Source organism: Staurois parvus, unplaced genomic scaffold (assembly GCF_062004578.1).
Source record: "Staurois parvus isolate SC_StPar_1 unplaced genomic scaffold, SC_StPar_1.0 ptg000396l, whole genome shotgun sequence".
Lineage (NCBI taxonomy): Eukaryota > Metazoa > Chordata > Amphibia > Anura > Ranidae > Staurois > Staurois parvus.
Window position 1 is genome coordinate 4,889 of NW_028318192.1, and position 19,093 is coordinate 23,981.

Below are 19,093 nucleotides of genomic sequence, written 5' to 3' on the forward strand. Positions count from 1 at the left end.
TGGATGCTGATGTTTCTTATATCATCCCAGGTCTGGAGCCAAGTGGGCAGGATTTTTGCAGAAACCTGAGATTCAGCCAGACGTGAGCAAAGACAAAACCCTTAACTAGAAGATCCATGTTCATAAACAATTAGGAAGAAAATGTTTTTGTTTTTTTTTTTTAGAAATCAATTGGGATCAAGTATTTCAGGCTAAAGAGAGATCTTTTACTTGTGTTTCCTTATTCTGTTTGATTTGTGTGCTGCAATTGCAGCCTCAAATGTTGGTTATGTTTTGGTTCTGTTTGATAGGAGATTCTACTGATTTTTCGAAGGCATGATTTCCCCAGTAAAGAAGGGGCCTTTTGTTTTAATGTCTGCTGCTGAACTGTAGTATGATGGTCAGATAACTGATATTTAAAGTGACTGTCACTTAATAAAAATGTAGGAAGTGCCTGCGCATACCTGCTGTAGCTTTTTGGTCCTATCCCTGCCAGAATTTTGAACTCTTCTGATTAGGCAAAGTCCTGACACTGTTATGTTGAAACTTGCCATCCTCCTCCTGCTTCTAAAACATTCCTATTGGTCGGTGAGGTAGCCCATCATAGTGTTGTGCCAGTGGGTATCTGTGTGGTATAGGAAGGGTCAGGCCAGCTTTGACGCTACCAGGAATGACTTTAGTGGACAAATCATGGTAATGAACAATTCATGTGCATCGAGCTTTGAATTATTTGTGTAATTTACAGCGTACCTGGGGACACATATATTCAGCAGAATTTGTAGTTCAAGTGTGGAAGCTTTCTTGAATGCTAATACTTGTGTAACTGTATGTTTCTCAGGGTAAATTGAATTCTAGCCTTTAATGATCATTACAATGTCCTTACTAATAGACAGGGTCTTATAATTTGAAAAAGCAGGAAAACCATTTTCCTTTGAGCATTTAATGATAGAGGTCTTCCCTCTGCCATTCTGTAAACATAGCCACACACAACTGAATTTCTTTTGTTCGCCTTGCAGGCTAAACAAGAGAAATAATGAATCAATTCACCACCCTTGCTAACAACACGGATAGAGGAATCTCTCCTGCCAGCTATTGCATTCTGACATCTGATCTAAAATTCTCCTCGAGCAGTGCCTCCAGGGAAAGCCGCTTTCTCTGGGGGCACCTCTGCATGCTCGTCCCCGAGCTTCTGCTCTATGCGTCCATAAGACACGTAGAGCCGTGGCTTGGCCCCGACCCCTGCTCTGTCCTCATTGGCTCACTGGCTGTGATTGAGCAAATGGGATCCTGTTGCTGTCTCAGCCAATGAGGAGGAAGAGTCTCCAGACAGCAGAGGATGTCGAGAACATTGCTGGATCGGAGGGGGTTCAGGTAAGGTTTGGGAGGGGCTCACTGCACCCTGAAGGTTTTTTACCTTCATGCATAGAATGCATGAAGGTAAAAACCTTGTGCCTTTACAGCCACTTCAAGATACTTCTTGTGTTACCTCTAGTGTCATATAGGCTGGTACTTCCACAGTCTAATTTCTAAGGGTCTACTCACATAAGAGCAGTAAATGGCTTTTTCTGCACTGGAAGAATGCCAGTCACCGCTAATGCACATAGAACACGTGTTTTCTATGTATCCTGTTCTCACGCAGCCTGAGGTGCAATGAGGTGTGATAAAATACAGACATGCTGCATAATATCACCTCTCTCTGGATGGCAGGGCAGATCATTGCGTTGCACTTGCTGTGCAGTGACGTGCTGCCATCTAGCGAGGTGGATACTCTGCGGTGTGATGACGTGAATGAAATTTCACTTTGTGTGCTTCACATAAAGTTTACAAAAAAGGGACCTGTGTGATGCGATAAAATGTGCATTTCACCACCCTGCAGCATGTCACTGCGGCCCAAAATGGACTGCGACCCGCACATTTAACGGCTCGGTTTTAGCGTGCAAGTAAGTGCAAAGGGCCCTAAACCACTCTGGCTTAGTGTGGAGGCAAATGTAAATGGATCCTTATGTGCAAGGTATAGGGTGAGAGCCAAAACATTCTTTGGGAAGGGTTTTGATGTTTGATCCCCATTGGGGAGATTTCTCTTCACTTCCTGTCATGATTCCTCAAAGATAAAGCAAAAAGGGAAACCTCCTCAACTGGCACAAAGACAGCCATAAAGCTGACCGAAGTTCCAGCTGTGAAACAAGTTTTTTATTGCCTTTAGTGATTCCTTTGAAGAGAAGAACCTCTCTTCCATTTTTTTTTTATTACAAAACAGCAAACATAGAAGTCTTGGCAATAGGGAATACAGATGGTGAAAACAACCTGACTGAGGTTCTTAGCCTGTCCCTGGTTCATCTTTAATGAATTTTCTTTTAAAAAAACAAAAATTCTCCTCGCCCCCGGTGCAGCTTACCTTTGGTAATGCTTACCCTTTTCCCTTACCAATGAAGGTCCCTGCTGGCTCCTCAAACTGTGCATGAATGGTCCATTTATTCCTAGGAGTAGGCTATACTGGGGGCTGCTGGAGGCTGCTTACCTAAGGGAAACAATGGGGCCCTGGAACCCATGTGCGCCGTATAAAGAGGAGCCAGGTTGGATTTTGTCAGAGGAAAGATTCAATAGCCAAAGGAAGGAATATGTTTGTGATTGAAAATTCCCACAAACAGTTCATATTCAGAAAATAAAAAAAAAAAGATTCTCAACTAATCATCCTATTTTTTTTTTTTTTAATTTGCTGGACATCATCATACTTTATTCAGTCACTGTCACTAATGAGGACTGAATGAAGAACACTTACTTTGTTTCTTGACTTGCTAAGGCTATGAAAAGCTTCATAATACTAAAACATTTTTTTTGTTACTGTGATGAACTGTTTGGGAACTGTCAGGCAATAAGTGCAAGACGTGAGTATGTTTGGTTATATTCTGCAGTGCAATTCATTAAGTATTGACTTGTGATGAGTAAGCTGTATGAGGGAATGCTTCCCATCTGTTTGTTCCATTAAGACTGACTCTATTGGCACAGCACGTTTCACAATATTTGATATCTCATTCCACTTGCTTGAATGCTAAAGCTAGTCTGCTATTAATATGAGAGATAAGAGGCATTCCACTACTATTCCTATAGGAAGAGATATTTTTATGCTATCTGTACCTAAATGTTTACCTTTGAACTTGGGCTTCTATTTCTTAATAAAAGCAACAGTAAAAAAGGAAAAGGCAACATGTCCACTCATAAGGATCTTTCTCACTGTAATGGACAGGGTCATATATTGTGGTTTGTTTTTTGTCATGGATTACAGGATTCTTAACTGATTTCATTGATAGTGTATCCTGTTGAACCTTTCCTTTTTTTTTTTTTTCCCCTGAACTTTTCCTAAAGTTGGCAACAGATGACTCCGTGTTTTTATTTTTATCGGCCAGCAGATATCTCTGTGTGTATTAGCAGGACATACCTTAAGCCAGCCATTCCTGGATTGAAATTCGGCCGGTTCAGCAAGGACTAGACAAATTTCAATCTATGTATGAGAGCCCGGATTGTACACAAGTTGATTTATCGATCAACTTATGTACAGCCTTTCTGTTTTTTCCCCTAAACAATTTAGCTAGCAACTTTTAATAATTTTGTTCAGCTGACAGGGAGCCTTCCAGAACACAGTAGTACTGTGGGAGGGATTTCCCCATTAATTCTGACTGTGTTAATGGGAGAATCATGGTGGAAGGAAAGAAAATTGCAAATTCTTTGCCCTGCTTAAGCAGTCCATTCAACTTGTATACCGTCAGGTCCTTCCTCTGTGGTCTTGATTGATCTAAAGGAGACTGTGCAATTAGATTGAACTGTATCAACTGCAACTTTATATCTCTTTCCTGTTTATTACAACATAAATGTTGTCATTCTTGGTTAATACACTTGTTTATACCAAGAAGATATTGTGGTTGCTTTAGTGTTCTATTTTTCCTTTCATCAGGTAATTTGATCAGTAACGCACTTCTTGTTTTAGGCAGGCCATAAATTATGCTATTTTCTTTTCTGCAACAATGAAGGCGGCTAGACTTCACCATCAACACAGTCCATATTGATGGGGGAATCCCTTCTGCAGTGCTATTGTGTTTTGCTTGCGGGGAGCCTTCCTGTCAGCAGAACACAATGATTACTGCTAGCTGCTATAGCTGCTGGCAGTAATTGCATGAAAAAAAATCTGTCAGGCTGCTACAATTGACCCGCCCATAGATGGACTTTCTCAGGGTGTCTTTGTTGCTCCTTCATAGAGGAACCACCCTAAAGCAGGCCATAGATGGATCAAATCTCTGCTGGTTCAGCAGGAGCCGGGCTGAGATTTGATCTATCTATGGCCAGCTTTAAATTGACTTCTCTTACTATGGAGCAGCAACAAATACACCTTGAGTCAGCTGCACTGTCTGTAGAAGGTAGGTTAAATGGACTAGTAGATTTAGATGGACTCTATATAAGTAACACGGTAAAGTTAAACTCCAGATAACACTTCAGCAGAAACAATTCTTTTAACAAAATGAATAAAAGTGGAAAATTGTATGCACCCCACCTGTGTAAAAGGTTTCCCTGAACCCTCTAACTTCCACTTGCACAGCCTGGTCTGTTAGGGCCAGTTCACACGAGAATGCGGTGCAGAAAACCTGCCCTTAAAATGCACTGCGCTTGCTATCTGCAGCTTGTGTCAGTGCATTGCTGACCCCCCCCCAAACGCAGGTCACAAATGCAGTACCATGTGAACAGATTGCTCTGTGTTTTGTAAAGTAGTACATACACTACTTTTGCTGTGGTCCAGCACAGTTTCAGCCCATTCAAGTGAATGGACTGAAATCGCTCTGCACCCAGATTGCATTTTAAACACACAAAATGGGCTGCAGATGTTTTACATATGGTGACTGAAATCCACAAGAGATTATGGCTGATTTTTGATCTTGAAGCTTGGTGTATAACATGGATGAAAATAGCTTGGTAATTCTATACTTCTATATTATAACTATATTTTCTTTCTTTTGGTTGAACGAGGTGTTCTTGTTATTTGTAAGAGTCAGTACGTGTTGTGCTTCCCCCAAAATGTGTCAAGTCCCAAACAAAAAGTAGGAATAGATTGGACTCATCTGGCATTTCATTTTGGCAGAACACACCTATAAAATCATTAACATTGCTACAGTATAACAGCTACATAATAGAACGTCTGTCTATTTCCTGGTGGTTGCTAAGCGTAAGAGAAGTTCCTGTTGGGATACAAGAACTTGGCAGCTGGATGAATACAAGTGCGGAAATCCTATTGTTTAAGGTGTTCCGAATGGCCATGTCAAATTGTGTGCATAGCTTTTTAAACACAGGACATGCTATTGCTTTGGTAAAATAAACCATGGTATCAAGATACAAACAAATATGTGGACACTACTACATGTGTGCACATTTATCATGTCCCTTCTATTTTTTCACCATAGCAGTAGCATATAAAAGTAGCTGAAACATGCAATCTATGATGCAAATATTCTGTAAAGCAGAGCTTGAAAGAGAAGTATGGAATTTATTTAAAAAAAAAAAATCAAATCATACTTGCCTAGGTGGATCCAGCATCGGTCCCCTGCCAGGTCCAAGTGTGAGCGCTCAGCGATCACATGACCGCTGATCGCTGAATTCCCCAGCCCCCCCGGGAGGGAGAGGAAGCAGCTGGCTCAGTCTCTCAGCACATGACAGGCGGAGTCTGTGGTGGATCCCGACTATGAAGTCAGGGTCTTTCCCCAGCCTGGACCGGCTGACAGCGGGCTTCAGCCTGTTGTCCTCTGAAAACTGGTCACGAGAGCTTTGGCTGTGCTTTTCCTTTAAATCCAAACGCAAACATTTATTGTAATGCAGTTTACCAATTCTTAACTGTAATGTCTGCATTTGTTTTCTTTATAAGCTCGCGCTTCCATTTTCATCTGGTGATCCAACCAGTAAGTCTATTGTTTTTCAAAACAGGCTCTTTTCCAAATGTATCCGTTTACAGCACAGATGGGTAACTGCTGCCTTCCAGCTCTTCTGAAACTACATTACCCATGAGGCATTGCAAGATGAAAGTTACAAGCATTACTCCCAGAGGCAGAGGCATGATGGGACTTGTAGTTTCACAACAGCTGGAGGGCCAAAGAGAAGAGACAAACCTTTTAACAAAACCATTTATCCCAAAAGGAAAACATTGTTGCAGTAACTGATTATACAGGATTAGTGTGGCTTCAATTTCTTTAGGAAAGCTGCTATTACAGCTAACACTACCTTCCCCAGACTGCTGTTTGCTGCGCCCCCTGTGCTCCTTCATCCAGAGTGTAGGCACTCTTAACACAGGAGGTGTGTTTCTGGCCAGATCACCAGGTGAAAACACGGGGAAAAGCCTAAAAAAGAAAACTATTGCAGCCACCACATCTAAGAATTGGGAAGCCGCAATATATTACATTTGTTTGGTTTGGTAACACAATTAAAGTAAAACTGTAGGCAAAACTTTTTTTTTTTCATTTTGGATAGAGTAAGGGAGGGTTATAGCCCCTGTCCGTTTATTTTTTTACTATCTGTGTCCCATTGCGGAGATTTACTTTCACTTCCTGTCCCATAGCCAAAACAGGAAGTGGGAAAATCTCTGCATATTACAGAATTCTTTGGGGACCCCCAGGTCACCAGAACTAATGTCCCCATTGGACGATTTACTCTTACTTTTTTGGGGACAACCCAATATTTGGGATTTCTTTCACTTTTGATGGCAATGGTAAACACTGACAAATAGAGAGGGTGAATCTCCCTAACGGGGGCACAGACGTCAATAAGAGCCTGACAGGTGTTCTGATCCATTTCCACTCTATCCAAGTAGGTTTACCTTAAGGCATGGGCCAGCAACCAGTAGGTCGCAATCTACCAGTAGATCGTGGTAGATCGCGATCTTGGCTGGCTGAGCCGCCATCCCACAGCATCAAACATAGTGCAATGTAGAGGGACTACTTGTAAAGTTAGAGCTGTAGTAGGGAGCAAGAGTTGTATAATCCAATGCCTCCTCTGCAGTGTCGGCTCCTGTCCCATGCGGATTGATCCCAACTGCACTCCTCTTATCCCGGCTAGTGCTCTCCAGAGTGGTGCCAGCAGCAGGAAAGAAGAGATCTTCAGGTCAGTGTGAATCAATACACTGGGCATAATAGTCTAAGCCTGCTTTCACACTGATGTGCTGTGGTTTACCCACACTGTGGGTGCAGCTTTCCTGCGGGTTTGCTGTGCTTAGCCATAGACTTCTATTATATCCTGCGGATTTGGCACACTTTTTGAAAGCGCACCAAAACTCCATAGAGTTGCGGGGCTATTGGCCCCATTTACTTGAATAGGCCATGAGTGGCAGATGGTAGCTTCCACCAAAAGCAACAGGGTATGTGTACACCTTTGGTGGCTGGCTGAGTGGGGGGTGGCAAAACCGCAACTTAACCTCAGGGACACTTAGAGGGTCTCTTTTTTTTGGCTCACTGGGCGGGTGAGCCACTGTTCTCTAGAGACATCTGGGCTGATTAGGGGCAATAGGAGTCCCACAAGGAGATCCATTGGAGGAAGAAGGCTGCTGGCCCATATGAGTTAAGGATCCAGGGTGATCCTGCAAGCGTTTTGGCCCCTAGGGGTCATGGGGAGGAGGTGAGGAGGCAATCTAGCCACAAACAGAAGAAGTGTATTGGCACAATCACGGAATTGTTAAACATCATTGCACATTGCATGATTTTATTCATCACTGATTGGACATTTTTTTGATCATTTTTAAGAGTGGACACTTTTTTGCACATCAGCACTTTGTTTAGCCCCATGTTTGTTAGGGGGTATGTTGATACATGGTTTAATATTTAATATATTAAGTGTATGTGCACATTTGTTTCCAAGTGAAAGGCACATTTTTAGATATTGTATTAATTTAGTGTGTGAGCACGGTTTGAAGTGAGGGGCACAGATATTTATTTTAGGTCTGACACTGTACATGTTTTGCACTATTGGAGTGAAGTCACATTGTATGATTTTCATTTTTTTATTTCTATTATCTTCTTAGTATTTTGAAGTGAAGAGTCACATTGCATGTATTTATTTGTTATGAGCGCTACTTTATTTATATATATATGATTAACACTGTTTTTGGTATCAGTTTTTGAGTGTTGGCAGCTTTAGGTTAGGTACACTTCCTTTTATAGCGCAGGAGGACTTCTGACCCTTTGTAACCTCAGGGATTTACCACCCTCCACCTTTACATTTGAATAAGCCTTAAGGGTGCCGCTGCCAAATGCAACTAAGGGCTCATTCACAAGGTGGTGAGGAGGCGATATGTTGCCTCCTCATCACCTGATTTAAGCCTGCGACTGACGGGAAATGCACTCGATTGCGACACAGTAGAAATCTAAATTAGGTGTAAGGAGGTGACACCACCTCTGTGATCTTTGACTTCTCTCATGTTGTTCAGGTAGACCTCTACCTCTTTAAGTTTGCCTACCCCTGCCTTAAGGGCTTGTTCATACTTGACTGAATTTCTAACTCTTACCAAATCCTCCTAGATTGTAAGCTCCGTATTGTATCCCTCTTGTATTGCTGTATTGTTCTGTATTGTCTCCCATTATATTGTAAAGCGCTGAGCAAACTGTTGGCGCTATATAAATCCTGTATAATAATAATAATAAATGCTCCTATAGCTTTAGTATAGGCGTTAATGAGCTCTAGTATGGGAGTTAGACTGGCTTTTTATAAGTGTTAAAAACGCTCCCCAAACACCCTATGTGCAGTTTTGAAGTGTTTTATACGCATTTGACAAATGTTAAAACCACACCACAAACTAAATAAACTGTAATGTTTGTAACGCTCTGCAACGCAATGCAAATGCCTGCCAGTGCCTTGGAGGAGCGTCACTATAGACTTGTATGGGAGGCGTTAAAAGGCTTCAAACTTCTCCTGACTCGACGTGAGGCTTCAATTTTGAAGCGACGTGACGCTAACACTTCATGTTTTGATAATGTGAACAGCACTGTGTGCTGCCCATAGTATAATTTGCATAGACATTTGAGGGGCGTTAAAAACGCCCCTCAAATGCCTGCTTTCAATGCCAGTGTAAACTAGGCCTAATAAAACCATTCGGTCAATTTAAAGTGGAACTAAGAGCACCAATTCTTGGTTCCAATGGTCCAGAGCCCGTGTGGGGTTCCTTTTTGGTATCTTCTCTCTGAGTTCGTACTGATGCTGGTGTTCGGCTATTTCGATTGGCCAGTGCAGGATGAAGTCACTCAGTGCAGTCATCCTGCCATGCTGAAAGTGTGCTGGATTGTAAACTGGGCTGAGCATGTGTAGTTCAGTATACATTCTGTAGATTAATGTGAACAGGCAGGTAAGTGTACTTTATTGTAATACAGACAATGCAAGCCTCTTCTGCAATAAAAGGCCAGCCTGGTCACAATTCTTTCATTTTGAAATTAGCTCTGCTTTAAGCTGTAAGTGGTTTTCTTTATCTGATGTGTCCCTTTCCCATAGAAGAGGCACATGATATTTTTGTTGCTCTCAAATTTCCTTCAGTTGGCCCTTGGGTTGCCTATGAGGTCAATGGGATAGGAAGCCTATCGGCCTGCTGAGGGATGTGCAAGGCAGGCTAATAAATTGTGCAGTAATTGTGAGGTGGTGACTTAGCACTGTCACCTCTGTGACTTTTATTGAAGGGGCCTGCTGCAGAGTTTTTAGTGGCAGCATTCAGTCAGTAGCCCAGCAGTGGGGAGTTTGTCTATCCGCACTGTTTAGCTTGGTTAGACTAATTTGAAAGTGTATGGCTTGGTTTAGTCTTTTGTTATATTTTAAGTATAGAAGGGTTCAAAAGACAAAAATGTAACGTGGTACAGTTGAAATACAGATCCTCACAGGATAGGGAATACTGATACATTTCACGCTGACATTTAATGCATGATCAAGAATAAAGGATAAAAAGAACACGAGATAATAGGACCTATGATTATTTGATGAGCTTCCCTTAGGGGAGGAGGAAGTCTTTTGAGTCTAGATTTGTTATATATGGCTTTCAGTAAAATGAGGAAGGATTGGAACCTTTGTCAGGTACTGGCTGTGACTTTCTGTCCTGACGACAGCCAACCTCATTTCCTATCCTGCTGTCGCATGCTGTCTAGCAGGACTAGATGGCATTTGGGGTGTTTGTTACCCCAAACTCCACAGAGTTGCATTGGGGTAGTAGCCCTTTGAACAGGCTTGACAGATGATTTTGCTGTGGTTGGCCTAACTCTTTAAGTGAACTTATGTTCAGATTGCATATTAAAGCAGAAAGTGAACCTATATACCATGTCCCAAATTGTGACAGACCGACATCTGCCAAAAGCTGATATAACAAGTAACACATGCTTGGTATAAATTGTCCAATGAGAATATCCTTTCTATGCACATTGCATTTTTCACATGTCCTTAAAACCTATAAAGTAGTCTTTCTAGTCTTGCGTAAAAATGCAGTACTAAAATCCCACATTTTCTAACCTTCATGGTTTTCATTTTGCTCTGCTGAACATTATCCAAATTAGGGATTGACTGCTCTCTCTCAATGCTTCTTTCTTTTTGAAATTCTTATTAACCCTCGGTTCACACTATTGTGGACTGTCTGGCCCACGTTTGCTTGGGCATGGCAGCCCATTCTTTCGAATGGGCTACTGTGCTGGGTTTCCTGCAGGAAAATGGCGCATGCACTTTTCTGAAAGTGCGGTATCAGGGAAACTGCATGGACTTTTTTACCATGCAGCAGCAGGGAAACCACATAGTCTTTCTAACCATGCAGTTTACCTGCGATTCCTGCACCCGCAGTCACGCTGTTGGCTGAGATGCTTGGGCATGCCATTCAGAATGAATGGCAGCCCCATGCGTCTCGCAAGAGCAGTGAGGTGCGGGAACAGTTGCGATACCTGCAACCAGCCCACACTCTTTGGGCTAGTGTAAACCGAGCGTTAAGTCTAACTTTATTATAATTTTAAGCCACACACCAAGCTGGCCCAAACAAACCATTTCTTTTATTGATACATACGCCTATTGTCAGACCTGTATGAGAACTGTATGTAGCAGGGATGTGCAATTCCTATAGCCTGATTCCCAGGACATGCAGTTCCGGGTGCCGGGCAAGATGTTTTTCCATGCATGCAGCAGGAATTAGAGCCGACAGTCAGCTTTCTTGTAAAAGGGATCCAAGCAGCTAACTAGCCACTGGATTGCTTTTGCAAGCAGCGGGAGAAGACATTCCCCCTTTCCACAGGCTGTCTGGTCACACCAAGAACACCCAATCGACCATCTGGTGCTTCCACTCTGATATAGGAAACGGGAAGCGATGAGCATACATCACTTCCGGTTTCTCTGGATGTAAATGGCATTTTTAAAAATGGAAAGCATTTGATCTCACTGATCTTGTGTTTAAATGGTTTTAAGGGCAGAGGAGGGATCTGGGGTCTTATTGACCCCAGATCTCTCAATAAAGAGCACCTGTCACTGCCTATTGCTGTCAAAAGGGATGTTTACATACCTTGTGACAGCAATAAAAGTGATCAAAAAAAGAAAAAAATTGACAGTGTTAAAATAATTTAAAAAATGTTTCAAAACACCCCCGTCCTCGAAGGCGAGCATATGTATCGGTCCTGCACACATGCAAACAGCATTCGGTCCACACATGTGATGCATCACCGAGACTTTCAGCTCATGGGCAGTAATTCTAGCACCAGACCAGAGGTGGGGATTGTGATGTCATCTGCCTGCCTCTCCACCTCAGCCATTCAGATGAAGCCATGTACACATTGATAAGATATGTGCTTTGCTGAGCAACACTTGATTTTGTTCTGGAAACAGGATGGGAAGTCCCTGTAACTCTGCCAGAACACGTCACTATATACTGATGCTACACACAGTTTTATACAGCGCTGACAGCAGCCACATGCATTAGTAAAGAATAGTTTAGGCCAGCATGGCCCAAACAAAGTATTTGAAGTGGACATCCAGCCGGAGTTAGGCGCCATTGCATGCTGTGCAATGCAGAAAGGGCAGCATTTTGGAGTCTGTAGTGGTCTGGAGTATGTAAGGCCTACACTAGCTTATTCTTGTAGCAGGTTGGTGGTATGATAGTCTCTGGTAATATTGAAGTCTCTTGTCGGTGGTCCCGAATGCTCTTGTCGCATGTTAGGCCGCATTCACACTTTGCAATTTTGAATTGTGAGCAGAATTGCTGCACTTCTGCCTGCAATTCCAAATTGTATTGCAATAATGGCAAAACACACCATGCGTGTTTGGGTGCCATGCGTTCTTAATGGCACCTCAAACGCGGTGCTATTTTGCTGTGATTGTCATGTGACAGAATTGTGCTTTAATCGCTGCAAAACGCATTGCGCAAAGCTGGGCACCCAAAAAGGAGCAGAGACTCTGCCTCTAGCACCCTCTGTACTTGAGCCAGGTGCTGGAGGTTCTTCTGGCAGTGGATTTGACCTTCCATGGGTTAAGGAACAGAGCAAGGATGTACTAGACACAGGGAATGAGATCACCTGGACTGAATTGTGTTGCAAGGTCCATTTTTTTTCCTCATTGCCTTGGTTACCTGCTACCTGATATTTGTCAGGAGCTTTACAAAAATGATGGTCAGAATAACTTCATGGATGAACAAAAAGCAGAGCATTGTAATTTGTGGGCTTCTAATCTGTGCAGCCTTATTTGCTTAGAGTTGAGCGGTGTATTCCCTTTAATGGTAGTTTAATAATATTGAAGAGCTTTGCTGTTTGGCATTGGGAACTACATGTTATTTCAGGATGAAACCTGTCTTTATCCCAAGTAATGTGTTCATTATGTGGAGATAAAATGGCTTAACTTGCTATGAGGTTCTTTTCGATCTAATTATTACAAATAATGCGGCAACTATGCACTTAAAGTAGAACTAGAGGCAAAACGTTTTTTTTTTTTTTTTTCATTTTCAATAGACTAAGGGAGGGTTATAACCCCTGTCAGATTTTTTTTTTTGTCTGCATGCACAAGTTTGCGCTGCATTTCATCCTCACCCAGACACCCATGGTAAGTGTACAAATCTACAAATTATATTTAATATTTAATTTTTTTTTTCAGTGGTGAAAGTGAGGTTGCTAAAAATTTTACCAAATGGTTCTGTTTAAGGCTTCATGCACATGGTCCTAAAGGGGTGGTACAGTGCGCAGAGCCCGCATATTCCCTTTCCTGGGACCAAACACAGATTGTGTGCATCTGGAGCATATGTCTATGCTTTTGTGGGTTCTTTACCCCAGATGCATAACTGCATACAGCTGCATCTTCTAATTCATCTCAGTGCGATGGCTGTTGGAGAAACAGGAAGTGAAATAAAATCTCTCCAGAGTGGGATGAACTTTGGTTGTATCCAGAATATTTATACCTGTTGGAAAGTTTCTCCTTATCTCTTCTGTGGACAACTCTAAAATTGAGAATTTCCCCTCACCTGCTGTCTTGGTGACATTGGCCACCAGGAGAAATAGGTGAATCTCCCCAGTGAGAACACTTGGATAGAACACCCAAATAAAACCTGAGTCTAACCTTCCCTACTCTATCCAAAAGAATATTAAAAAAAGTTTTGCCCATACTCACAAATAATGCAGAGAATATTTAAATGCTAAATCCTTCTATCCTTTTCAGCCACGGAAGCTGGCATTTTGGCCTCTGTTTGGTCTGCAACTGCCATTGTGCTGCATATCTGATCAGTTATGACACCATCCATTTGATAATTTGACAGTTTGGCTGAAGAAAATGTGACGGTTACATTCCCAGCATGTCGGGAATGCTAACTGTTTTTTTGAAACTCTCAAATTGATGGGTTTTGTTCTGCTTTCATTTCTCTATGTACTCAACTCGAAAAATAAACACATTTAGTTTGAGTTATCCAGTGATGTCAGTGGGAAATGGTCATAGTTGATATATCTGTTTGAGAAGCTGCCTACAGTTAATTATGGAATTCTCCTTTGATGTCAGCATTATATGTGCACTACATTCCATTCAGTGGAGTACGGGGGAGACATTGGGGGTCTTTTAGATTTTGGATGTCTCATAGAAAACGTGTCACCAGAAATCATCATAAAGGGTTTTTTTTGTCCCTTATGTGATGGAAAAAAAAAAGAAGTTACTTTTTTTAAAAATTGCAAAAAATTAAAGTTACAGCCAAGCGCAAAACATCACCTAAAAAAAAAAAAAAAAAATAGAAGCCCCCCCCCATCCCCACATATATGCACATACTTAAAAGCACACCCTGGGGCGCCTACGCATGAAAACGTCGATTGCAATACACGTGTTGCATATCACCGCGCACTCCAGAATGAGAACAATAATTCTAGAACCTGATCTCCTCCATAACACTATACTGATGACCTATAAGGGGCTTTAAAAGTGTGGCCTATAGAAAATATAGCGTACTGATGTTGGTCGCCATTTCATGAGCTTGCGCAAATTTAAGATTTGACTTGTTGGATTTATATTTACTTGGTGCAATCTCATCTTTTATACTTTACAAAAAAAATAGGGTAATGTATTGCTTTTTTTGTACCCTAAAATTAACTTCAGTGTATTTTTTACTGAAATGTTGCGGTAATATCAGTAATATCGTCGACATAAAAAATTTAAACTACCACTGTTTCTCTAGAGCAGGGGTTAACATTTTCGAGTCCAGACCTACTAGCCGGTCACAAAACTTACTCTCCACCAGTTTCCCCACCCACCCCCGGTATGCTCCCAACACGCCCCCTTAAAGCTTATGAAATTACATTTTTATATAGAATAAATAGTCCAAAATATAAACCTGTACACAGTAATGTATATCCCAGCTCCCCTGTACTCCATTATATTGATAGGACATGTATACAGTAATATATATCCCAGCTCCCCTGTACTCCATTTATAGTGATAGGACATGTATACAGTATATATATCCCAGCTCCCCTGTACTCCATTTATAGTGATAGGACATGTATACAGTATATATATCCCAGCTCCCCTGGATATACATTACTGTATACATGTCCTATCACTATAATGGAGTACAGGGGAGCTGGGATATACATTACTGTATACATGTCCTATCACTATAATGGAGTACAGGGGAGCTGGGATATACATTACTGTATACATGTCATATCACTATAATGGAGTACAGGGGAGCTGGGATATACATTACTGTATACATGTCCTATCACTATAATGGAGTACAGGGGAGGGGGTATACAGTAATGTATACCCCCTCCCCTGTACATGTCATATCACTATAATGGAGTACAGGGGAGGGGGATATACATTACTGTATACATGTCATATCACTATAATGGAGTACAGGGGAGGGGGTATACATTACTGTATACATGTCATATCACTATAATGGAGTACAGGGGAGGGGGATATACATTACTGTATACATGTCATATCACTATAATGGAGTACAGGGGAGCTGGGATATACATTACTGTATACATGTCATATCACTATAATGGAGTACAGGGGAGCTGGGATATACATTACTGTATACATGTCATATCACTATAATGGAGTACAGGGGAGCTGGGATATACATTACTGTATACATGTCATATCACTATAATGGAGTACAGGGGAGCTGGGATATACATTACTGTATACATGTCATATCACTATAATGGAGTACAGGGGAGGGGGATATACATTACTGTATACATGTCATATCACTATAATGGAGTACAGGGGAGGGGGTATACATTACTGTATACATGTCATATCACTATAATGGAGTACAGGGGAGGGGGATATACATTACTGTATACATGTCATATCACTATAATGGAGTACAGGGGAGCTGGGATATACATTACTGTATACATGTCATATCACTATAATGGAGTACAGGGGAGCTGGGATATACATTACTGTATACATGTCATATCACTATAATGGAGTACAGGGGAGCTGGGATATACATTACTGTATACATGTCATATCACTATAATGGAGTACAGGGGAGCTGGGATATACATTACTGTATACATGTCATATCACTATAATGGAATACGGGGGAGGGGTATATACATTTTTGTATACATGTCATATCACTATAATGGAGTACAGGGGAGCTGGGATATACATTACTGTATACATGTCATATCACTATAATGGAGTACAGGGGAGCTGGGATATACATTACTGTATACATGTCATATCACTATAATGGAGTACAGGGGAGCTGGGATATACATTACTGTATACATGTCATATCACTATAATGGAGTACAGGGGAGCTGGGATATACATTACTGTATACATGTCATATCACTATAATGGAGTACAGGGGAGGGGGATATACATTACTGTATACATGTCATATCACTATAATGGAGTACAGGGGAGCTGGGATATACATTACTGTATACATGTCATATCACTATAATGGAGTACAGGGGAGCTGGGATATACATTACTGTATACATGTCCTATCACTATAATGGAGTACAGGGGAGCTGGGATATACATTACTGTATACACGTCATATCACTATAATGGAGTACAGGGGAGGGGGATATACATTACTGTATACATGTCATATCACTATAATGGAATACGGGGGAGGGGGATATACATTACTGTATACATGTCATATCACTATAATGGAGTACAGGGGAGCTGGGATATACATTACTGTATACATGTCCTATCACTATAATGGAGTACAGGGGAGGGGGATATACATTACTGTATACATGTCATATCACTATAATGGAGTACAGGGGAGCTGGGATATACATTACTGAGTAATGTATATCCCAGCTCCCCTGTACTCCATTATAGTGATAGGACATGTTGTATACAGTACTTACTGTCTCCCCGAGTCCCCCACGGCGGTGGAGAGGGTGTCTTCTCTCAGTGGAGGAGAGCGGACCTCTCCTGCACCTTTCCCTTCGGAGGCGGTGCCACAGAAGCCAAAAACGGAAGTTGTAACCCGGAACTCGGCTTCACAATGAGGCTTGGAGCGCAGGTGCAGTCGCTCCATGCTTCATCTGTGCTCACCGCTCGCCACAGAGGAATTTCTCCTCGCATTTGGCGAGCGGCTTTTTCAAGCCCTGCTCTAGGATAAATGGATAAAGGGTAAGCCCTGCTAGTCCCCATGTGCGGTGCTGGAGACAGGCAAGGAGGGGAGGAGGAGATACACAGCACAATGCTAAAAATATTAAATGTTTAAGTTGCCATAAACCCCCTTTTTCTTTTTAAAAGTCCCAGACATTTGTGAAAGCACCTCAGATTAAAATACGGTTTTGGTTAAAATGTATTAGATTGAAACCCCATTTTAGTCCCTGGATTTTTTTTTTTTTTTTTTTGCACATTGCTTATACCAATGAATTTCATTTCATTGGTGTAAACAAGCATTTTTACAGAATGAAACTCATTCAGTAGTTTTTGTTGTGATCAGCTGTGATTGGCCACAGCTGATCACATGCTACAGATGGACTGTGATTAGCCCAGTCTGCGCATGTGACTAATCACAGTTAGCAGAACAGTTGTAAGAAATGAATGGCATGAAAGGACGTCATACAGAAAGAAATCCTCCTGTGCTAAAAAGGAAGTTCACCTACTGAAAGCTGCCAGCACTTAATCTGCTACCCAAACAGTGTATATAATGATTATGATTATAAATAGTGCAGCGCTCAAAAACAATACTATATATAATACAACAAATGTGCTCACATGCAATAGTGTCAGAAAATTATTCAAAAATAAATCATTAAGTGAGATATCTAAATTATAAAGTGCCACTCAATATTATTCGCTATCACATTTGTGCCCGCGTATTCAAAAAAATAAATAACTACCATTTGAAAAAAAGACACAATTTTTACAGTGCTCCAAGTGTAATAACGTGACCACACTTTATATACTACTCAAAAAATTCCACAAAATAAAATGTCCATGAAAAACTGATAATGATAAATTCATGCAATGTGCAAACAAAAGTGCAGAAAAAGTGTTCATATTCCGTAAACGTGCCACTCTTCACCTCCTAAGGCTAGATTGCCTCCTCACCTCCTTAAAACGACCCCTAAGGGCCAAACAGCTTTCAGGATCACTCTGGATCCTTATCCCCTGGCGATAAGCACTTCTCCTCACGTTGTGGATCACTTTAGGGGACATCCATTACCCCCAATCGGAAGCCTCTGGAGAAAAATTGCTCACCAACCCAGTGAACAAAAAAGAAGAATCCTCTAAGTGTAATATTAAGGCCAAACACTTTAATGGTAATAATCAATGTACACAGCCACTCACATATGTCCGTAGTCTTCCTTAACCAGTATGTGGGTGTACTGCATGTAAGCAGAAGGACTTCCTGGGTATACCAAGATGGCGGCCGACGCCGGAAGTGCGTCACCACGTACCGGAAGTTGCGTGCTAACGTGCCTACGCGTTACGTCACTATCACTCGTGACTTCCTCTGGGCCCAGAGGAAGTCACGAGTGATAGTGACGTAACGCGCAGGCATGTTAGCACGCAACTTCCTGTACGCGGTGATGCTAATGTGAGGGGGAGTGGGGGGTTGGAGGCTGAGAAAGGTAGGAGAGGAGCAGTGTATACAATGACTGGTTGTCAGTATATGTTAGTGCCTTACCGGCTTTTATCTTCACTATAGCTCAGAGAATCAGCTGTCACTTCCCCCCAGCTGAAAGAAACAAAGTTTCCTTTTAGGTTCTTTTCCAGAGTTAAAAGAAACAAAGTTTCCTTTAACTCTGGGGAAAGTGACAGCCAATTCTGTGAGCTGTAGTGAAGAAAAAAAAAAGCCGGCAACTGCATTTAAAAACCAGCACTGACATATAGTGACAGCCAGTGAGGGAGCCTCTTTGTATACACTGCTCCCTCACTGTATGCACTGCTCCTCTCCTGCCCCCCTCCACAAAGATGGTCTGTCACTTATATGCTATCACATAGGGGACTATTGGTCTCCTGTGTTATAGCAATAAAATCATAAGATAAAAATATACATGAAAAAAGATACAGAACAAATTGGAGTCTCCCCACCCCCATATATGCAGACATTTCGCTTCGGTCACATGCATTCTGAATTTTCGGTATCGGTTTCGGCACCAGA